Here is a 23,527-nt window from a genome sequence, read left to right on the forward strand (position 1 = left end):
CCCGTGTCTCCTGTGGCTCCTGCATTGCAGGCAGATTCTTTACCGCTGAGCCACCAGGAAAGCCCATAAATCAACTATACTTCAATTTTTTAAAAGGGAAGAATATCCATATTGTATATGTTCTAGCCTATGCATTGGAGAAGGAAATGGCAACCCACTCCAGTGTTCTTGCCTGGAGAATCCCAGGGGCGGGGGAGTCTGGTGGGCTGCAGTCCATGGGGTTGCACAGAGTCGGACACAACTGAAGTGACTTAGCAGCAGCAGCAGCCTATGCATAGGAAGTTTCTGGAAATGTGCAGCAGTCTGCTCAGAGGACTTACTACTGGGGATTAGAAATAAAGGCATCAGGGTGAGAATGGGTTGGGATGAGAAACTTTTATTAAGCCACTTCGTTCAGTCTGATCTCTAGATTTTCCTTGGAATAACTTGGGGCAGAAATTCTATACACACAAGGATTATTTAGTGCAGATGAAATATAAAATATGGCCAAACCACAGCATGGACTGGAAGAGCGCTGAGATCCTAAACAGTCTGCAGGTTTGGTGGGAAGGAGACCCATGCTTTTGCATTCTTACAGGAAGATTTTATTTTTAATAAGATATCTTATAGGTGTTAGCTGTCTGAATGGTGCTTTTCTGCTTGCTCTGAATTGAAAAAGCTCATCTCCTTCATGATTTTGTTTCTGCCATCTCCCCCACCTGCCCTGTTTAGATTCCCCCAGAACCTGGTAGGTGACTGTCTCTGGACTTTAGACCCACCTGCTTATCTAGCAGAAAACAGCCCAAACTAGAGGATGGTCCTCTTTGAACCTTCTTTCTCATATTTGAAGTGGGAGACCCAACTATTTCTCATCTCACCCATCTTTTACCCTCTCTTGATGCTTTTTTGTACTTTCCTGAGCGTGCACACTAAATCACTTCAGTCGTGTCTGACTCTGTGTGACCCTATGGACTGTGGCCCTCCAGGTTCTTCTGTCCATGGGAATCTCCAGGCAGGAATACTGGAGTGGTTGGCCCTGCCTAGAAGCAGTTAAATGCTAAAATCTATAGGCTGAGTTGACAGTACTTTGGCCACCTCATGCGAAGAGTTGACTCATTGGAAAAGACTCTGATTCTGGGAGGGATTGGGGGCAGGAGGAAAAGGGGATGACAGAGGATGAGATGGCTGGATGGCATCACCAACTCGATGGACATGAGTTTGAGTGAACTCCGGGAGATGGTGATGAACAGGAAGGCCTGGCATGGTGCAATTCATGGGGTCGCAAAGAGCCTGACACGACTGAGCGACTGAACTGAACTGAACTGGAACGCCATCCCCTTTTCTAGACACCAGAGCTGCAAAGATATGCAGTGCCCAAAAGAGGTTCAGTTCATTTCAGTCACTCAGTCGTGTCCCACTCTTTGCAACCTCATGGACTGCAGCACACCAGGCCTCCCTGTCCATCACCAGTTCCCAGAGTTTACTCAAGCTCATATCCATTGACTCAGTGATGCCATCCAACCATCTCATCCTCTGTCGTCCCCTTCTTGTCCCACCTTCAATCTTTCCCAGCATCAGGGTCTCTTGAAATGAGACAGTACTTCTCATCAGCTGGCCAGAGTATTGGAGTTTCACGTTCAGCATCAGTCCTTTCAATGAATATTCAGGACTGATTTAGTTTAGGATGGACTGGCTGGATCTCGTTGTAGTCCAAGGGACTCTCAAGAGTCTTCCCCAACACCACAGTTCAAAACCATCAATTCTTAGGCCCTCAGCTTTCTTTGAAGTCCAACTCTCACATCCATACATGACTACTGGAAAAACCATAGCCTTGACTAGACGGACCTTTGTTGGCAAAGTAATGTCTCTGCTTTTAATATGCTGTCTAGGTTGGTCATAACTTTTCTTCCAAGGAGTAAGTGCCTTTTAATTTCATGGCTGCAGTCACATCTGCAGTGATTTTGGAGCCCCCCAAAATAAATTCTGCCACTGTTTCCACTGTTTCCCCATCTATTTGCCATCAAATGATGGGACCAGATGCTACAAACTTCGTTTTCTGAATGCTGAGTTTTAAGGCAACTTTTTCACTCTCCTCTTTCACTTTCATCAAGAGGCTCTTTAGTTCTTCTTCACTTTCTGCCGTAAGGGTGGTGTCATCTGCTTATCTGAGGTTATTTCTATTTCTCCCAGCAATCTAGATTCCAGCTTGTGCTTCATCCAGCCTGGCATTTCACATGATATACTCCCCATATAAGTTAAATAAGCAGAGTGACAATATACAGCCTTGATGTACTCCTTTCCCTATTAGGACCAGTCTGTTGTTCCATGTCCAGTTCTAACTGTTGCTTCTTGACCTGCATACAGATTTCTCAGGAGACGGATCAGGTGGTCTGGTATTCCCATATCTTGAAGAATTTTCCACAGTTTGTTGTGATCCACACAAAGGTTTTGGCATAGTCACTAAAGCAGAAGTAGATGTTTTTCTGGAACTCTCTTGTTTTTTCCATGATACAGTGGATGTTGGCAATTTGATCTCTGTTTCCTCTGCCTTTTCTAAATCCAGCTTGAACATCTGGAAGTTCACAGTTCACATACTGTTGAAGCCTGGCCTGGAGAATTTTGAGCATTACCTTGCTAGTGTGTGAGATGAGTGCAATTGTGCAGTAGTTTGAGCATTCTTTGGCATTGCTTTTCTTTGGGACTTAAATGAAAACTGATCATTAGCAGTCCTGTGGCCACTGCTGAGTTTTCCAGATTTGCTGGCATACTGAGTACAGCACTTTCACAGCATCATCTTTTAGGATTTGAAACAGCTCAACTGGAATTCCATTGCCTCCACTAGTTTTGTTCGTAGTGATGCTCCCTAAGGCCCACTTGATTTCACATTCTAGGATGTCTGGCTCTAGGTGAGTGATCTCACCATCGTGGTTATCTGGGTCATGAAAATCTTTTTTGTATAGTTCTGTGTATTCTTGCCACCTCTTCTTAATATCTTCTGCTTCTGTTAGGTCCCTACCATTTCTGTCCTTTATCGAGCCCATCTTTGCGTGAAATCTTTCCTTGGTATCTCTAATTTTCTTTATGAGATCTCTAGTCTTTCCCATTCTATTGTTTGCCTCTATTTCTTTATTGATCACTGAGAAAGGCTTTCTGAGGAAGGAGGAAGACAGTGCAAATAGGATTGAACTGAAAGGAAGCTGTGATTCTGGAATGGAAAAAAATGGAGATGGGGGAGGGGAGCGTGGAGAATGCATGTTTGTCTCATTTTTAGAATCTTAGAAAGATTTTATGAGCAAAGTTAATGGGTGAAGCAAAATGTCTAATGAATAATAAAGTTGGGCCATATGCCTTTTCTAAAGACAGAGAAGAGAGAAACACACACACACACACACACACACACACACACAGAGCACGCACCAAAATGCATTCTTTGTTAACCCAACCACAATCCAATTAATGATGAAAGTATTTCAGCCTTGTTCCAGAACGTGGGGGAAGATGTCTCAGATCTGTCTCTATTACCTCTGAAGGGACCAGAAAGGAAATCCCTACTCCAAAATATTTTCCAAATTAAAGTGTCTCACAATCAGTTTTGTCAACAAATGCATTTTGCTTTTCCTGAGTTTAGCGTTGGCATATTTTCAGAAGTGGAATTTTTAGTTACATCTATAAAGCACTGAAACCCTAGGGCAATAGGCCCTCGCAGCACCAGCCCATTTTCTTTAATCCTGTTTTCTCCAAAGAGTTCGTAAAAGGCATTTCCTGAAATCAGGAGGACCCCGGGGGCCAAAATACCCACCCCCATCTTCTCAAAAAGAAGGCATATAGCTCACCCTGAAGACGGATAACACACTGTTTCTCTATGTGTTTCCGGGTGGCTGCTCCCAATTTGTACAAATTCACCACTCACAAAATCCATTATTTATGCTTTCTCCCTTGAAGGGAAAATACAGATCACCAAGCCAAAATGTCCCTCTACTTCCCCATCCTCTGGTTATAGAGACATCTCCAGTGGTACCCATCTCTTCTTTGGAAAAAAACAAAATACCTATTTTTTCCCCGTGTTATCCCCCCACTGATACTCTTATGTTTAGTCTCTTCTTCATCATTTCTGAGCACACGCTTCTCTTCAGGCACACCACCTACCTCTGAGCTAAATAAACTCTTCTGTCCTTGCAGCTTCCCTTCAAGCTGGTACCACCTTCCACCTGGGGCAGCCCAAATGCCCGTTCTTCTGTTCACTCATCAGCCTTAATTAGCCTGATTTCCATCCCTGCTGCTGCTGTGGCTAAGTCGCATCAGTCGTTTCCGACTCTGTGCGACCCCATAGACGGCAGCCCACCAGGCTCCTCTGTCCCTGGGATTCTCCAGGCAAGAACACTGGAGTGGGTTGCCATTTCCTTCTCCAATACATGAAAGTGAAAAGTGAAAGTGAAGTCGCTCAGCTGTGTCCGACCCTTAGTGACCCCATGGACTGTAGCCCACCAGGCTCCTCCATCCATGGAATTCTGCAGCAAAAGTACTGGAGTGGGGTGCCATTGCCTTCTCCGGATTTCCATCCCTAGTGTCTTCTAATTAAATTGATGTGGGGTTGGTTTCTTTTTTTTTTTTTTTGAGATCTTGCTGGACATTATTTTTTCTTCAAGTACAGTTGATTAACAATGTTGTGTTAGTTTCTGATGTGCAGTAAATGATTCAGTGTGTATATATACATACATACATATGTATATACTGAATATAATATATTCTTTTTCATTATAGCTTATTACAAGATATTGAATATCATTCCCTGTCTATACACTACGGACTTGTTTATTTTCTATATCGTAGTTTGTATCTGCTCATCCCAAACTCCTAATTTATTTTCCCACTCCCCTTTGGTAACCATAGCTTGTTTAAGATGTCTGTGAGTCTGTTTCGTTTTGTAAATAAGTTCATTTCCGTCATGTTTTAGTTTCCATATATAAGTGACATTCTATGGTACTTTTCTTTCTCTAACTTACATCACTCAGTATGATAATCTCTAGAACCATCCATGTTGCTGCAAATGGCAATATTTCATTTTTATGGCTGAGTAGTATTCCTTTGTATATATGTACCACATCTTGTTTCTTATTCATCTGTGGATGGACACTTAGGTTGCTTCCCTGTCATGGCTACTGTACATGGTGCTGCCTTGAACATTGAGGTGCAGGTAGGTATCTTTTCAAATTAGAGTTTTGTTAACCGGATGTTCTGAAGGTCCCCATTGACTTTCTAATGAGCAAATGCCGTGTTTAACTTTGGTTCTCATCCTGTCGGATTCTCTAGGAGCTTTGACTCTGTGACCATCCACCTCTTAAAGTTCTTCCTTTTTTTGATTTCTGGATTATCCTTCTGCCCATCTGGCTCCTTTCCCATTCCTCCTGTCCTCAGATGTGTTTGCACTGAACCCCATTCTTGGTCATTCCACTGCTTCTTCCTTCTGGAGACTACCCGTAAGGATCACTTCCACTCCTAGAGTTTGCATCATGCACTGAAATTTGATGATGCACCTCAGCCTTTCTCCTGAACTGGTGCTCATTTCCCAAGTGCTTCACAAATATCATATTCTAAATAATACTTAGGTATCTCAAGTGTAATAAATCTATTTATTCATAGATTAATCTATAAATAATCAAATTCACTCCCATAACCCAAGTCTGATTCCTCCTGACATCATTCTCGGCATCCATGGCTCCCAATGCTACTTACTTGAACATCAAGTCTTGTCTCTTTTACCTCCTGCATCTGGATCACTCTCTTACCTGCACTCTAGACAGTGTAGTAAAAAGCAGAGCAATCGTTTTGCTGACAAAGTTCTGTATAGTCAAAGCTATGGTTTTTCCAGTAGTCACATATGCATGTGAGTGTTGACCATAAAGAAGGCTGAGCACTGAAGAACTGATACTTTTGAATTGTGGCGCTGGAGAAGACTCTTAAGAGTCTTTTGGACTGCAAGGAGATGAAATCAGTCAATCCTAAAAGAAATCAACCCTGAATATTCATTGGAAGCACTGATGCTGAAGCTGAAGCACCAATATTTTGGCCACCTGATGCGAAGAGCCAACTCACTGGAAAAGACCCTGATGCTGGGAAAGATCGAAGGCAAAAGGAGAAGGAGGTGGCAGAAGAAGAGATGGTTAGATAGTATCACTGACTCAGTGCACATGAATTTGAGCAAACTCTGGGAGATAGTGAAGGACAGGGAAGCCTGGCATGCTGCAGTCCATGAGGTTGCAAAAAGTTGGACCCAACTTAGTGACTGAACAACTTGGTTGCACTAATCTAACAGCCCTGAATCTACCTCCTGAGTAGAAATTTATTTTCCCTCCAGCTCATCTTTACCCACTCCAGTGTTCTTGCCTGGAGAATCCCAGGGACAGGGGAGCCTGGTGGGCTGGCGTCTATGGGGTCACATAGAGTCGGACACGACTAAAGTGACTTAGCAGCAGCAGCTCATCTTTTGTTCTAGGAACATGTATCAGGATGACCAGAAAGTTTTTCAAAGAATAGCTACCATGAATTCGGAAATGCATCATCTAAATGAATGCTCAAAATGTCCTTTCACAGTTGATACTCTTGTATATTCCCATTTTACAGCTAGGAAAGGAAAATAACTGGCTGAATGTTCTGCAGCTACTCCTGGAAATGCCCTGATTAATATTCATAGCATCATATTTATTTATTTACATCCACAGATGTTGTTTCTATTTATACTTCTATTCCCAAAGCTGTTTATATATTGATTTAAATAAAGAGTTCTTCTTTTAGTAAATGAAGCCGCTCAGATTTTACATTTGTACTTAATATTAACAGCTCTTGCCCTGTACATCAGGAAACCAGGCTCATCAAATATTCTCCCTGTGATATTTCTGATCAAGACAAAACACCTTAAATAAATAAATCGCCTTGAGACTAGAAATACATGCAGCACAATAGTTAACTGTTCTTTCCTACTGGGGGCTTTTGCCAGAATGATCACACACACTCACACACACTCTTCTTTTTACTATTTTGCAACTTAAAGAACTATGCACGCCACATTCTTAACTTAGATTTCCATTTTCGTCATCTTTGCTTGCAAAATTGTCTCTTTTTAAACATGTTCTAAGCACATAATCAATAGAGAATCACGGGATTTTTTTAAGTGCAGCTTTAGAATTTGTGGAATAAATTTGAACATGCTTGTTTATTATGTGAGATTTTTTCTTTTTTTAATGTAATCTTTTATTATGTACAGTAGAGAGTGGACAGAGAAAATTGCATAAAGAAAACATACAGCCTTCTTGTGGATATAGCTGAGGGAGGAGAGGGTAAAATGAATTGAGAAAGTAGCATTAACATGTATACACTACCATGTATAACATATTTAATAGTTAGCTAGTGGGAAGGCAATGCCACCCCACTCCAGTACTCTTGCCTGGCAAATGCCATGGACGGAGGAGCCTGGAAGGCTGCAGTCCATGGGGTCGCTGAGGGTTGGACACGACTGAGCGACTTCACTTACACTTTTCACTTTCATGCATTGGAGGAGGAAATGGCAACCCACTCCAGTGTTCTTGCCTGGAGAATCCCAGGGACGGGGGAGCCTAGTGGGCTGCCATCTCTGGGGTCGCACAGAGTCGGACACGACTGAAGCGACTTAGCAGCAGCAGCAGCAGCAGTGGGAATGTGTTCTATAACACAGGGAGCTCAGCTCTGTGCTCTGTGGTGACCTAGAGGGGTGGGATGGTTGAGGGGAGGGAGACTAAAGAAGGAGCGGTTACGTCCCATGGCTCAGCAGGTTAAGAATCCACCTGCCAATGCAGGAGACACAAGAGACTCTGATTTGATCCCTGGATTGGGAAGACCCCTGGAGAAGGAAATGGTGCTCTACTCCAGTATTATCTCCTGAAAAATCGCATGGACAGAGGAGCCTGGTGGGCTATAGTCCATCAGATAGAAGCACAAGACAAGCCATTCCTGAAAGTCGATGGAGGGGATACAAAATCCTTGGACTACATTTTCTGTTCTTGAATAAGGGCTGTTGGCATTTTAAAATTTGATAACAATTTGGCTTTATTTCTTTTATAAGTAAATTCATGTTTGGGGTCCTAGTCTCAAAATATTTTATCCTTTTTAAAAATTTTTCATACTTTACCAGACTGTCTCTTAAAACATTTTTTGGCTGCACCATGCAGCTTGCGGAATCCCAGTTCCCCCACCAAGTACTGAGCCCAGGTCATTACAGTGAAAGTCTAGAACCCTAACCACTACATCATCAGGGAACTCCCTAGACTATGTCTTATTAACTGTTCTGGGCCAAATTTCTCAAAGAAGTGGTGCACGATTTCAGTATATCACTTCCCTTATTTTGTATCTCACAATTTTTAAAGTCTTTATTGAATTTATTACTATATTGCTTCTGTTCTTTATGTTCTGGTTTTTTGGCCACAAGGCATGTAGAATCTTAGTTTCCCACTCAGAGATCAAACCTGCACCCCCTGCACTGGAAGGCAAAGTCTTACCCACTGGACAACCAGAGAAGTCTCTATCTCATGATTTTTTACTGAATTACAATTTTAGTGCTGATCCTCTTCCCTTGCTTGGATTTTCTTCTTTGAGGGCTTAAATTTTATGTTGATTGCATCTGCTTCATCTGTCTGCTAAATCTATCACTTTCTCTAAAATCATTTCTTTCTAATTTTTCAAAAAGTTCTCCCTTTCAACATTCATATCTGTTAAGGCATCCTGACCTATTTATTCACTCTGTGTTCCTTCTAGTATAGTCTTCATTACTAAAATAATATTATCTTCTATTTACATTTCCTTCCTAAGTTCTAGCATGTCGTTTCTGAGTTTTTCCGAGTTATACTGTTCTTTAAAAAAAAAAAAAAAAAGCTTGTATTGTTTTATTTTTTAAAAAGCCACGCTCTTTCCTGACTCATGGTATGCTTTCACTGTCTAAAAGTTGCTTTTCTGCCTCTTCTGTTTCATTTTATATTAGCTATATATAGGATTTTTTATTGGGGTATAATTGCTTTACAATGTTGTACTAGTCTATGCTGTACAACAATGTGAATCAGCTATATGTATGCATATATCCCCTCCCTCTTGGACCTCCCTCTCCATTAACTATGTACAGGATTTAATCCCAATCCCTTCTACTGCTCAGTGTCACAGGAAAACAGTTTTATTAAAATTTGATAAGGAGGGATGTTTCAGGGCCCCTCTCCTAAGCTCTAAGTAACATAGCCCTCTTTTCTGTTTTTTCATGTCGTGCTTACGTCTATGGCAGCCTACTCTCAATTGTCTCTTGTTGCCCAACACACTTTTTCCTGGACCCTCATTTTCTCTCTAGTGTTCCAGTGCCCCCAGTTTGAATTCCATTTCCAGAAATTTCTTCTTGGGGTAAAGCTTTGTCCTGGAGGGGAGTTCTGAGTTTCAAGAGCTCACGGGGTCCAGTGTGCTTCTCATTTCTTGTACACACAGCTCTTTTGCCCTTTCTCGTTGGCCCATTTTGGTCTCCCACCCCCCGCCCCGACCTTAAAAGAACCTAATCACAGGAGTGAGATCACTAGGCAATTTAACCAAATGCTGGACTTGTGCTCCTGCTGTGGCGTGCCTAACTTGTTGATTCTTTTCCTAGATTAAAAGAAGTCAGAATGAAGAATGAAGTAGTTAAAGAATGACTAGCTCTCTACCCTCAACAGCCCCGTTAGCAATCCAGCAGGCAGATCACTCTGACAAGATAACATCTGAAGAGAGTCAGCCAGTCTGCCGGCAATGAAGAAGCATGCAAAACCCACCCTTCTGCCTCCATGATTCCCTGATATTCTTTCGAATTTTCCCTTTGAAACCTGTCATGGCTGAGCAGAATCTTCAGAGGTGATCTCAAGACACGAGTCCCCCATCTCCGCAGGTTGCTGGCTTTCCTGATTAAAGTAACCTTCCTTTCTATTGACACTTACCTCTCGAATTACTGGCTTTTGAGTGGTGAGCAGATGAACCTGAGTTGGGCAACACTTGAACCCCTTGAGCTTAGCTATTCTTGGAACAAATCCCTCCAGGGCTTCCCTGGTGGCCCAGATGGTAAAGAATCTGCCCAAAATGCAGGAGACCTGGGTTCGATCCCTGGGTTGGGAAGATCCCCTTGAGAAGGGAATGGCTACCCACTCCAGTATTCTTGCTTGGAAATCCTATGGGCAGATGAGCCTGGAGGGCTACAGTCTATGAGGTCACAAAGAGTTGTACATAGCTAAGCACACACATCCCTTCCAATTTCAGTTTCTTGTCTTAACTGGTCTTCCAAGTTTTGCAATTTCTTTGGAAACCCACAGGTCCACTAAATGCCCCATTCTTTCTCTGCCGCCTGCACAGCTGCTGACATGCATGGTACTTCTTGGTGGTCTGCCCCCTCCCACGCAAGGTTCCGTGTGTATTCTGAGGTTCAAGAGGATTTCTTGTCATCAGTTTTATTGTAGATTTTACCATGAATCTTCGACTTTCCTGTTTTCTTTATACATTTTTGTGACAAGCTTCTGAGACCTAAAATCTGTGCCATGTCACTACCAATGTTGCCAGAATTCTTATGAAAACTTTTAAGAGGAAAAGGAGCATTCGTTCTTCCAACTTCTATAGGTAACATTTTAAAATAGAACTGGAACAGCAAAATCCTTCCAAAGATTTAATCTAAAATACACTTCTTAGAAACCATCACAACATTGTAAAGAAATTATCCTCCAATTAAAAATAAATAGTTAAAATTTAAAAATTTAAGTACCAACATTTAGATCTGAAAAAAATTAAATAATAAAATAAAATAAGCCACAGAGTTGTAAAGTACAGCATAGGGAATACAGTCAATAACATTGCAATAACTTTTTATGGTGACAGATGGTTACTAGACTTATCATGGTGATCTACTTATAATGCATTTAAACATTGAATCACAATGTTGTACATCTGAAACTAGTATAACATTGTCAGTTATACATCAGTCAAAAAATAAAAAATTAAAATGTGCTTCTTTACAGCTTCAGAGGGGAAGATTCCTGGTTTCACTGTGTTTTATATGCATTTCTTCCTCCTTTTACTCAATCATTCAAAATATCTCTTCTGAGGCTGTCCCAGGATTCCTTTTAGGTGACAAGTGGGTTCTTTGAGTTGGGGGATCCCATTTTGTACAGCATGCTTCCTCCGTTATTGTGGTAACCCGCCTGTTGAATTAACATTTTCCCAAATGATGTGTTTGAGCTTCAGGTGATGCAGAGATGAGCCCACGGGTCCCTTTGATTCCGCACGCCGTTCACTCTCTGTGCTCCGGGCTCTGCCTTCCATGTCCCTCTTTGCGAGGCTGACATAGAGCATCTTCATACTGTACTTCACCAAGGAAAGGGTGAGGATATGAAATTCAGAAGAGAAATCCCAGAACAGAGAGGTCAACAGCCTTCTCTCCTGGCATAGCCGACATTTCAAAGTGGCTGTTGTTTGAAGGCTCAAAGAGCCATAAAAGAGTCATCAGTGTAACCCAACTTTCACACACACACAAAAAGATTTCATTAGCACTGGGATTTTGTTACCTTTATTTGAAAACGGCGAGGTGAGTTGTCAAACCGCGACTCGGTCTTTAATTTAATACATTTCAAGGAGCAAAGAATAGGCTCCGTATGTTGGGCCGATTGTACTTCTGACGTTCGTATTTCTAAACCTCGGGATTTAGATCTTAATCTTGAAAGCCCTCCAGACTTCAGCCAGGGCGTCTGCCCTCTGTTAAAATACAATGCAGAGTTTCTAAAATAATTGTGTAGCGATGGCCATTTTTTTTTTTTCTCCATAAAGCGTGTTCCACGTGAAGAGCATCCTTTGAAGTGAGGAGCCATGAGGGTGGCAGGGGGCAAAGGTGAGCAGCCCTTTACAGAAGTTTACATTCCTGGCAGAGGCTGGGTTACGGGGCTGGATGGAGGCTATTGATATTCAGCGCTTTGACCAGCTTACTCTAGGCACATCCCTGCTTCCCGTGGCAGAGCCGAGACAGACCTTGTCAGTTTCCATTTGCTCTGGTTGGGGAGTCGGCAGGATTCGGTCCACGTGGTCACCAGTCACCCCTGGGGTGGGATTAGGGTCCCGAGCTCCTGGGGCAGGGAGAGGGGGGCTGTTGGTGAAGGCATCCCTTCCCACTCCCTATCCCGCGTGGGAAGCCCTCTTAAGATAATTTGCCTGCAGATTTGCAAGCAGGATGGGCATTTTTCACAACCTCGTGCCAGAAGAGAAAGGAGGAAATTAATAGCATCTTCCGAAGCTGGAATGTTAAAGGGACAGAGTGAGGCAACACCCCGCTGTGGCTATTTCTTTCTTTGCGTTAAAAAAAAAAAAAAAAATCGCCTCTCCTGACTTTGAAAGTAGCTACTGCTTTTTTTTTTTTTGAAGGGAATAAGAAAAAAATGAAAGCCCTACGAACCATTTCTTTTTGACAATGGAGAGCACTTTTTCCCCTGGTACTCAACTCATTTAGAAAACGGTTCTACCAGCCTTTCCAAACACGTGCCCTGCACGGACTATTTTCTGTTACCGAGTATCTAAGCAGACTCACAGCAGAGAGGACCTGGGAGTGTGTGCGTGAGGAAGGGAGGGAGGGAGGAGGGAGTCATCAACTTGTTTATTCCAGAAAGGAAGTCTTCATCCCTCGCAGGCCCTAAGCACACAATTGCGTGGGCTTTGTTCTTTATCACGACCCCGACCTCCACAGGAAGCCCCCTTCTGAAGTACCACCTGAGACCTGCCTTCGTGTGGTGAGCCTTGCTGTTAGATCACTGCGAAAGGCAGAAAGCTGAACCTAAGATGGACCACAGGGGCTCGACCAGTGCCTTCCACAAAGTAGGCAAAGCCTAGAAGCGTTGGTTGAAAGCATTCTGGTTCATTTTTTCCTGCCCACAGAATCCACCATTTCTCTAGTTGGCTTGGGTTTACCTGAGTGTTAAAAGGAAAAGATGCTTTGATCCACGTGTTCCCTGACTGCCCCTCACCTGTCTGCCTTTATCAGAACGAGGACTGTGTTTTGTTATTCTTTATAAATTATGAAATACCGAAATACCTTTATTTTTGAATTCTGGAGTTCAGAGAGCCTGTGAAAGGGGGCGCTGCTTATCTTTGAATGGAGATATTGGAAACTGGCCATCCCATAGATGCACAACCCCAGGGGGCGCCACTCCTGCAGAACCAGAGTGCCTACTCTTGGGAGGAGAAACCTTTCCCTTTTTCTGCACATCGGTCCCACCATCCACCTTTCAAGCCTGTGCACCTGTCTCGCTGGCAGTCTGTTGTTTGACCTTGTCTAAGGGCAGTGACCAGGGGCACCTTTAGCAAGTGGTTACACCGCTGGTCCACTGCCAACCTACTCTGTCTTTGGACACGGAAGCATTCAGACTTGAGGGACCCGTCCAGGCATTTTCCTGGCTCTTCCCTGCGACTTTCATCCCAGTTCCGCTGCCATTTTGTCCAGCCCACTAAGCGGGGTTTTTGATCTCCAGAGGAGTGAGAATCCGAGAGGCGGATGGAACTCATTTCCATGAGCTGTAGAGTCATTATCCACATGAAAAAAGCGGAAGGAAGAGAGTCGGGCCGGCGGCCTGGCTGCTCATCACCAGCCACAGGAAGACAAGATGCGCTTGTACTCTGGTCAAGGGCACCAGATCCACCTGCACCGTCGGGTCGACTGCACAGGAGAGTTGGTGGGAATGGTCAGTGATTGTGGAAGTGCGAAGTGGGGCAGGAGGAGCACCTCTTTGTCCTCTTCCACGTGCACACGTGGCACACTGTACACAGGGACTCTCTCTCCACACACACATATACATGCATGCATGCACACATACACACATGTACCTGCATGTGAGCACACGTTCTCATACATGTGCACACGCATGCCTATACACATGTTTGCGCACACTGATACACATACATACATGTGAGCATACCCTCATACACACGCATATAGACATATGCATGCACACATACTCTCCTACACATGCACACACACTCTTACTCATACACACATACGCACACACATGCACATATACACACATGCACACACTCTCACACATATGCATATACACACGTGCGTGTACAACCCTTCTACACACATGCAAACACACGCATGTACATACTCTTGTACACATGCATGCACACTCACTTTGTCATACATACTCTTACTCATACACATACATGCATACACTCACTCCACATACACAGTTGTTTATACAAACACTCTTACTCACATGCACACAGAGATACACACAGCCTGACCCTGGCCCTCCCCTTCACAACTGTTTAAAAGTTCCCACTGACATCTCATGCTCTCTAGGGGCTCAGACCTCTGGAGAGAGATTTAAAGGGATCCAGTATTGTGACAGGCCCATTATTTGCCTTCGTCCCCTGATGTGGGTTTTACATAACACATCCTCTGGTTGCTTGTGTGCGTGCTCAGTGGTGTACAACTCTTTGCAGCCCCATGGACTGTTGCCCACCAGGCTCCTCTGTCCAGGGGATTTCCCAGGCAAGAATACTGGAGTGGGCTGCTGTTTTCTTCTCCAGGGGATCTTCTCAGAGATTGAACCCACATCTCCTGCGCTACAGGCAGATTCTTTACCACTGAACCATCAGGGAAGACTCTCCTCTGATTGAACTGTGGGCAAATTAAAAGTGAATCTACCTGGGGGCTGAAGGTGGATCAGATGGTTTCCAGAGGGGGCTTCAAGCTGTCCTATTATAGTTTATACATTTTTTGAAATAAAAGTTGAATAAACTTTTCTGAAGGGCAAACTAATCGATTATTAAATAGAAGAAAGTTTTTCAGCAAACCCTCAGTGTCCTCACCAGCCAACCTTTTAGAATTCCTGATTTCAAGTTGGAAGATAAAGGAAGCTTTTGCCCTTCTTCTTTCTCATATTACAATTAAAAAAAAAAAAAAAAAAAGACCTTTTAGAGCCGAAGCAGCCATTTCCACCGCGACGGGGCCGTGGGGAGCTCTCAGTGAAGGTTGCAACCACTGACCTCTGCCTTGGTTGTCTCTGAGCCGCTGGCCGCTCCCCAGAATTTCTTCTGCGTTTTCTTTTTAATTTCTCCTCGTTGAAAGGCATGAGGGCTCCCCGTGCTCAGATGGTGTCACTGGCACCCCCAGCTGAGCCTGAGTAATTATTCCCACTCGGCGGGGCTTTGATACGGTTCTGAGGGCTGCCTTTGGCTCAGTCGCTCAGCCTTTGTTCCGCCGAAGTTATTTTCCTCCTTAGGAAATGAAAAAAGATGGAAGATGACAACACCATCAAGGGAGTGGGGAAACACCTACAAGTTATTAACCTTTAAAAAACCGTTAATCCTCTAGCCAAAGGAAAGAGACATCAGGATGACGAGGGCTGAACTGCAGGCTTTGCGATAGATTCTAAGGAGCAGAAGCAAACAGGATGTAAATACCTGGGAAAATTCATGTGCTCAAACTTCTGGGGAGGGGTTAGTTATCTGAGATGGCAGAGGATGGGCAGCTTAATTCAGGTGCCTTCTGCCTTCTTTGATGGCTGTGAAGACTCTGCATTTCCCCCTAGACTGTATTAACTTAGATTCACAAAGAGAACTCGAGAGTTAGAGACAGAAAAGGGTTTTTCTATTGGCGAGATGAGACCGTGGGTCTTAATGGATGCTCGGCGGAGCAGGTGTCATGGGCTAAAAATTCATTTGTACCAGTCCCAGTAGCCCAGAGTGCAGCCGTACTTGGAGAAAGGATTTTTAAAGAGGTGATTATCTTAAAAGGAGGTTGTAAGGCTACACCCTGATTCAATGTCACTGGTGTCCGTATGAGAAGGGGGAGACAGGAGGGTGGGTGATCGCAGAGGGACTAGCCTGAGAGGACGTCCCAAGGAGGCTGCCACCTGCAAGCCCAGAAGAGAGGCCCAAGGGGAAACCAGCCCTGTCCACTCCTTGATCTTGGATTTCCTAGAACTGTGAGACAATAAATATCTGTACTATTTTGTTACAGCAGCCTGAGCAGACTGATACAGCAGGTGACTAGAAGAATTGAATCTTAGTTTTTAAAATTGTATTTGTTTATTTTATATTTGGTTGCACTGGGTCTTCGTTGCTGTGCATGGCTTTCTCTGGTCACGGGGAGCAGGGGCTACTCTCTGGTTGCAGTGCATGGGTTTCTAATCGTGTTGGCTTCTCCTCTTGTGGACCATGGCTCTAGGCTCATGGGCTTAGTTGCTCCACAGTATGTGGAGCAGTCCCCCCACATCAGGGATCAAATCCACATCCGCTGGATTGGCAGGCGGATTCGTATCCACTGTGCCACCAGGGAAGTACCAGAATGAAATTTTAAATTCACAAGTATTTCCACTTTAAGTAACACAAAGCGTCTTCCATCCCCAAACTCTCATTGGAACTTTACAACTTGAGCTGTAATGGCCTGTAAACTCTAGATGAAAAATCAAAGCGACTCCTAAAATTCCAGCCAAAGAATCCTGAGGGCACCTGGTTTGGGGGGCCAATGGACAAAAGAGTGAGGTTTCTGTCCTTAGCATCCTCCTCTCTCCGTTTCAGAGAGCTTGTTGAGTATGAGCAGGGGACATGAAGACAAACGGCTGAAAGGCTCAGTCACTCACATGTTGGTAGCAAGTTTGGGTTGATGATACTCAAGACTAACTCACTTCCCAGGATCCCTCCATCTGTCTTGATTTGGAAAATATTTTCAGCATGATTTTTATTTGTGTTCTTCCTGCACGAAGACCCACTTGTCCCTTCCCTCTGATTTCTGATTCTGCCACAGGCGCTGTTGGAATTAGAGCACTGATAAGACCAAAAAAAAAAAAAAAAAAAACTGGGCCAGGAATTAAATTAATGCTTTTAGACAAATATCCGTTCCATCTCCAATTCTAATGCTAATTACATTTGTGGATCAAAGACCATTCGTTAAAGTTTTGCTTTTGAAAAACAGAGAGAGATTTTACTTTCTCGTTTGATATTTTTATGGGACTTGATGGGTCGGTGGGGGGTGGCAATGGGGGGGACAAGAATCTGGGGACAGAGGCCCAACCAGTGAAAAACTGGGAGTGGATGGAAGTTCCTGAAACATCATTTTGGGTCGAACTCTGGAATCCCAGGATCCTTCCTTCTCCTCTTTGGATTGAGACCGCGATGGATTGAGCTGTCTGTTTGCATTCCATCCTGGCAGCCGAGCTATTTAGATGTTTTATGAGAAGACGCACAGTATGGCCAGGGCAGGGAGGAATCAAAAGAACTGGTCCATGAAAAACCATGAGGCAACCTTAAATGCATGTTATGAAGTATGAGAAGTCAATCTGAAAAGACTACTATGTACTGTGTGATTCCAACTCCACAACATGCTGGAAAAGGCAGAACTATGGAGACAGTAAAAAGATCAGCGGTTGGCAGGGGCTAGAGGGAAGTGATGAATAGGCAGAGGGGAACAGATTTTTAGATCACTTTGTGTGATGCGCTGATGGTGGATACATGTCATCACACATTTGTCCAAGCCCACAGAACACCCGGGCTTCCCAGGTGGCACCACTGGTAAAGAACCTACCTGCCAAAGCAGGAGACATGAGAGACGAGGGTTCGATCCCTGGGTCGGGAAGATCCCCTGGAGGATGGCATGGCAACCCACTCCAGTATTCTTGCGTGGAAAATCCCATGGACAGGGGAGCCTGGTGGGCTACAGTCCATAGGGCTGCACAGGATCAGACACGACTAAAGCTACACGAACGACTAAAAGCACGCACGAACACACAGAACACCCAAAGGTGAACTCTGATGTAAACCACAGTCTCCAGATGAAGGGGCAGGGAGTACATGGGAAATCTCTGTATCTTCCCTTCAATTTTGCTGTGAACACAAAACTGCTCTTTAAAAGAAAAAAAAAATCTACTTAAAAAAAGAAAAAAAAAAAAGTACTGGTAGAATTGACTGGGGGCAGGAGGAGAACGGGACGACAGAGGATGAGATGGCTGGATGGCATCACTGACTCGATGGACGTGAGTCTGAGTGAACTCCGGGAGTTGGTGATGGACAGGGAGGCCTGGCGTGCTGCGATTCATGGGATCGCAGAGTCGGACACGACTGAGCGACTGAACTGACTGACTGAACTGAAGCAAAGTTTGGGTCTGAGATCCACATCTTAGCAATATGGAGCCTAAGTTATCTGGGGGAGAAAAGGAAGAGATAAAAGCAAATGAGGTGATGGGGAGGATATGCAGAACAGGAAAGAGTAGGTGGCGAGGATGGGTTAGCCAGCAGAAGGGAGCGAAACAAAAAGGGAGCGGCAGCCGTGGAAAATGCCTTCCGAGGTTATAAATCTCACAAAGCCAATTTCCTGAAATAAAGAAATAATAGCATTAAAAGCTGGGAAGATGGTGAAACCGTAAACCGAGAGACTGTAGTCAGAAGAGGAGTTGCCTCTGCACAAACAGGAAATGTACACACTTAGAAACATGCTCCCCCAGCCCCCATGCATGAGTTCCATCCCACGTTCATGTAATTACACTTGTGGACATGCCTGTATGTGCAGGGTACCACCAGAATGAACGAAACTTGTGCCTGAGGGCTTGGGGTTTCTTCAGCTCTTTCTTGTCCTCTTCTCTTCCGCTGGCTTCAGTACCAGCCAAAATATGACTTCCAATTTATGGTTTCATTCTTTCATTCATAGAATGAATATTCAAAGGGCTTACCTCCTGAGGAATACAGAGGCATTAAACAAGTAAACAAATATCTAAATAAAAGTCATTCCCAATAGAGATAACCAACTGCTATGATAAAAGTGAAACAGTGAGGAGAGGGCCCAAGGAGGCATCCAGGAAGGCTTCACAGAGGAGGTGACTTTTCAACTGAAACCTGGATGACAAGAATCATCTTCAAGGTTGTAACCTGAAGATGGGGGGCAAGGGTGCTCTAGACAAAGGGAGAAGCAAGGGCCAGTGCTCCAGAAATATGCCAAAAGCCTCCAGTGTGTTAGAGCAGGGAGCAGGAGAAGAGGTGGTCCCAGGTAGGGTGATTTTCTAGTTTCGGGTACTGAAGGCCCCGTATCCCAGGAAACTCCCTGTCCTGAGCAAACTAAGGTGATTGTAGGAATGTGAATGCCCTGGTGGGGGGGTGCATTTTATTTTAAAGAGAGAATCATTGGAGGGCAGGGATCACTTATGATATACAGGCTGCTGCTTCCCACCTTGGAAGGCTTCCTTCCCAGAGAGGGTTCAGCCAACCGAAAGTTTGGAATCTGGAACAGATGACCAATAGATGCAGACTTTGCCTACAGAATCCTCTCCCTGTGTCCCTCCTGGCAGCCGCAGACCCACAGGGGCGGCCCTCTTTAGATGCTCTATTTATGGGCTATGGGATGTTCTACTCATTACATCCTTCCTAGATTGCATCAACAGCCAAGTGTTCCGGAAGCAGAGGCAGCCTTCAAACTCAGTACACCTGCTCCTTTGTCTCTCAAAGTGGCCGGGAGATGGGATGAGGGCAAAACCTGGACCATCCTCCCCTGTGCTGCTCCTCCACCAGACCCGATTCACCAGCCCTTTGATTCTGACAAGACAGGACCCCACTTACATATTCCTGTCCTGAAGGAAGGTTAAATTGCAGTAGCAGCCTTCAAACAAAACTTTGGATTTTTTCTTCTATCTGTGTCGAATGTTTATGGAGGTCTAAATGTTTGCAGCATGACATCGCATACTACAGTTTTATGAACTATATTTGACAACTGGACTCTTACAGGGCCTTCCAACTTCCAATTACACAGCAACTCTGTCATTCAAGCTGTGCTGCCCGGGCCATCTCAGTCCTGCCATCCCCTCTGCCGACCACACTTGTCACCAAACACGTTTGTGTGCCTGACATGGAGTGAAGTCAACAAATCCAAACGTTAAGAGTTTGGAGCAAAGATTTATTGCAGGGCCATACAAGGAGACAGGTGGCTCATGCCTTAAAAAACCCTGAACTCCTCCAAGGGTTTCTTCAAAGCTCTCTTAAAGGCTAGGTGAGAGAGGGACGTAGTTAGTTGTTGCAAACTTCTTGGTGTCGTAATCCTTTGTTCTTATGGCTGTCCGTGTAGATCAGGTTGTGATGTTCCTGTAAACCCGCCAGTAAAACAAATGTTATTCTTTGTTCTGCAATTTTTAATCTCTATGTGACTGGACTCTCAAAGTTTAGAACCCTGGGAACGGGCTATTCTGTATATTTTAGGCTCTAGGCAACATTCTTTAACAAAAGGTGCAGAGTCAGGACTCAGCACAGGAAAAGGAATAGATCTAATATGCAGTCAGATGTGTTCTTCACTATCACATACTCATACACTTGTGCTGTTTCTCCAACATGTCTCATTCTGCCACCCTAAAAGCCCCACAAAAACCAAAACCAGGAAAGTGCTTTCTCCTCCACCCACACCACTCTTTCCTGGAGAATTTCTATAATTCAAAGATTTCCACAAAAGAGCTAAGTGGACAGACGGGGGACTATGCTTTAGCGCCCATGTGTTAAGCATATTTCTTCTATTAGACACAATATTTTTAGCTGTGAGAATAGAAAATACGCCCCCACTTTCCCTGCTTTCTGAGAACTTTGAAGAATTTCTAAGTGTATCTAGAAACTGCGATATGCTCATAAATGCCATGCACACAATCTGGGACTTTTGAGCCACAAACAGCAAGATGTTGTCCTCTGATGAAAACTTAGCTATTTTTGCTGATGGACACAGGTGAGGGGGGTCCCTTTTGGTCTTTTTAAAATTTTCTATTTTTTAATTTATATATTTTGGCCCAAACTCACGACATGTGGGATCTTAGTTTCCTAACCACGGATTGAGCCCTAGCTCTCTGCATTGGCAGCATGGACTCTTAACCACTGGAAAGCCAGAGAAGTCTCCATTTTGCTCTTTCATTTGGGATCTTGGGATTTGGGATGTCACCAAATATCTTAGACCACTTGAATTCTTATTGCCACTTTTAGCAAAGAAAAAAAAAAAATATATATATATATATATAAGGTGATGAGGGTACTAAGCACATAAAGATGGGAAGAAGGAATGGTTTGGAGCTAGGTGTAGCCTAGTCTAATGTAACCTTCCTAGTGAGATCATGAAGTCCCTGTGATTATTCCCATTTTGCAAATGTGGAAACTGAGCTTGTAAATGATGAGAATGGATGATAATTCAGCCCTGTTTATTTCCAAGGTCTCTGTTCTTCCTCCACCTCTGCTCTCCTGTTGTGGAGTCTGGCTTGGTGGTGTGCCCTCGGTTGCTACCAAACTTACTCCCATCCCAGCATTGGAAAGGAAAGGTCTCCCGCGTTGGAGGCAGACGCTGTAAACTCTGAGCCACCAGGGAAGCCCTGGAAAGGAATACGGAAGAAACAAAAAGCAAAACCAGGCAACTCATGCAGGAGAAGTAATCACTGCAGGCTCCTCTTCCAATTTCAGGAGCTCTGTTGAGACTACTGGGGTTTTACTTAATATTGTCTCCCTTAACGGATTACAAGTTGATACATGAAACCACAGGGAAGTCTTTGAATCATCTGAACAACATCCCCCTCGCCACCCCTGACTTTAATATATTCTTAAGTTAAAGGAATGCTCTTAAGAGGTTTTTGTCCCCAGGGTTCCATCCTTGGCTCACAGGGCCTCATTCCAAAGCTCCACCCAGCTCCTTCCCTGGAGCTAAGGATTCATTTATGGAGGTGTCTGCCACAGCTCTCCACCTGGATGTCCTGCAGGCACTACAGCTCAACAAGTCTGAATCTGAACCCCTCTTCCTCTTGTATTTTCAGCTTGGGGGGTTGATATCTCTGTCTCCCCAAGCCCCTGGGCTAGACACCCTGGAATCTTGCCCACTCCATCTTCTTAACCCTCTCCCATGCAAAGCTCCAAACCCTCCATTCCACACTGGGTGCATTGCCCTTTCTTGACGTGCACACGAAAAGGTATGAGTCATGAGTGACCATGTCATATATTTATTTGTGCATCTGTTTTCCCAAGCAGACTGTGAACAGCATGGAGGTAGAGGACATGCTTGATTTCACCGTTCATTGGCAGCACCTTACGAATGATCTCCATAAATAAATATTTATTGGATTAATAGTATTGAATGAATGTGTAGATGAAAAATGCTATATAAGCAGGAGATGCGACAAGGGTGTGTGAGAAGTGGGCAGAAAGATGTTTGTATCGCTTAACTTGTTCATAAACACTGCCATGAACTAACTGTGCTAAGGGTCTGGTCCCCCTTGCCTCTGTCACAGCTTCTGGTGGTGTGCTAGCAATCTTTGGCATTTCTTGGAGTGTAGTTGCATCACTCCAATCTCTGCCTTCCTGTCATGTGTCCTTCCTCATGTGTGTGTGTGTCCAAATGTCTCCTCTTCATAAGGAGGACAGATGTATTGGATTAGGGCTCACCCATGTGACCTCATCTGAAATAATTACATCTGCAATGTCCCGATTTCCAAACAAGCTCGTATTCTGGGTTATTGGATGGCAAGATTACAACACAAGAATTTGGGGGAAAGGAGGACACACTTCAACACAATCCAATAGGGAAAAGTTGAGGAGCCTCAAGGAAGAAGAAAGAACTCTGGAAGCAGAGGACCCTTCAGAAGAACAGTGGTCATTCCCTTATCTACTGCTGAGCACGGAAGAATTGATGCTTTTGAACTGTGGTGTTGGAGAAGACTCTTTAGGGTCCCTTGGACTGCAAGGAGATTCAACCAGTCCATTCTAAAGGAGATCAGTCCTGGGTGTTCTTTGGAAGGAATGATGCTAAAGCTGAAACTCCAGTACTTTGGCCACCTGATGCGAAGAGTTGACTCATTGGAAAAGACTCTGATGCTGGGAGGGATTGGGGGCAGGAGGAGAAGCGGACGACAGAGGATGAGTTGGCTGGATGGCATCACCGACTTGATGGACGTGAGTTTGAGTGAACTCCGGGAGTTGATGATGGACAGGGAGGCCTGGTGTGCTGTGATTCATGGGGTCGCAAAGAGTTAGACACGACTGAGCGACTGAACTGAACTGGACTGAACTGAACTATCTCCAAGCCCTCAACCAATGACCCAATGACCATGAGTGACCTATGAATGGAATTCGTTAGGGAGCCAATTCTGAGTCTTCAACAACGTGGAACTCATATACATCAAATCTTAGGTTTGTAGGTGATTTTTGTTAATGAAAAGCCAATTCTAAGAACATTGGCAATGAATAACCAAATAGCAGTCAAAGGGAATCTTCTCTTTGTCAAGTTATTCTGCCAAACAGATGAAGACGAGAGAACAGATTATTAATGTTTTCTAACCTCTGTTGAAATAATGGACCTGATGTCACATATAGCATCTCCTGACATCACTCAAGTAAGGACAGCTGAACTTCATGTGCCTCCTGCTAGAACAACACATCCTGGTTCGTTTTCTTGCCAAAAACTTAAAATTGATCAAGCCTGTCAATCCAACTTCCTGCTTATGGAAAACACAAAAGACAGAAAAAAATTATTAAATGGCTACCATGAAGA

This window comes from Bubalus kerabau, chromosome 16 (genome assembly GCF_029407905.1).
Source record: "Bubalus kerabau isolate K-KA32 ecotype Philippines breed swamp buffalo chromosome 16, PCC_UOA_SB_1v2, whole genome shotgun sequence".
NCBI lineage: Eukaryota > Metazoa > Chordata > Mammalia > Artiodactyla > Bovidae > Bubalus > Bubalus kerabau.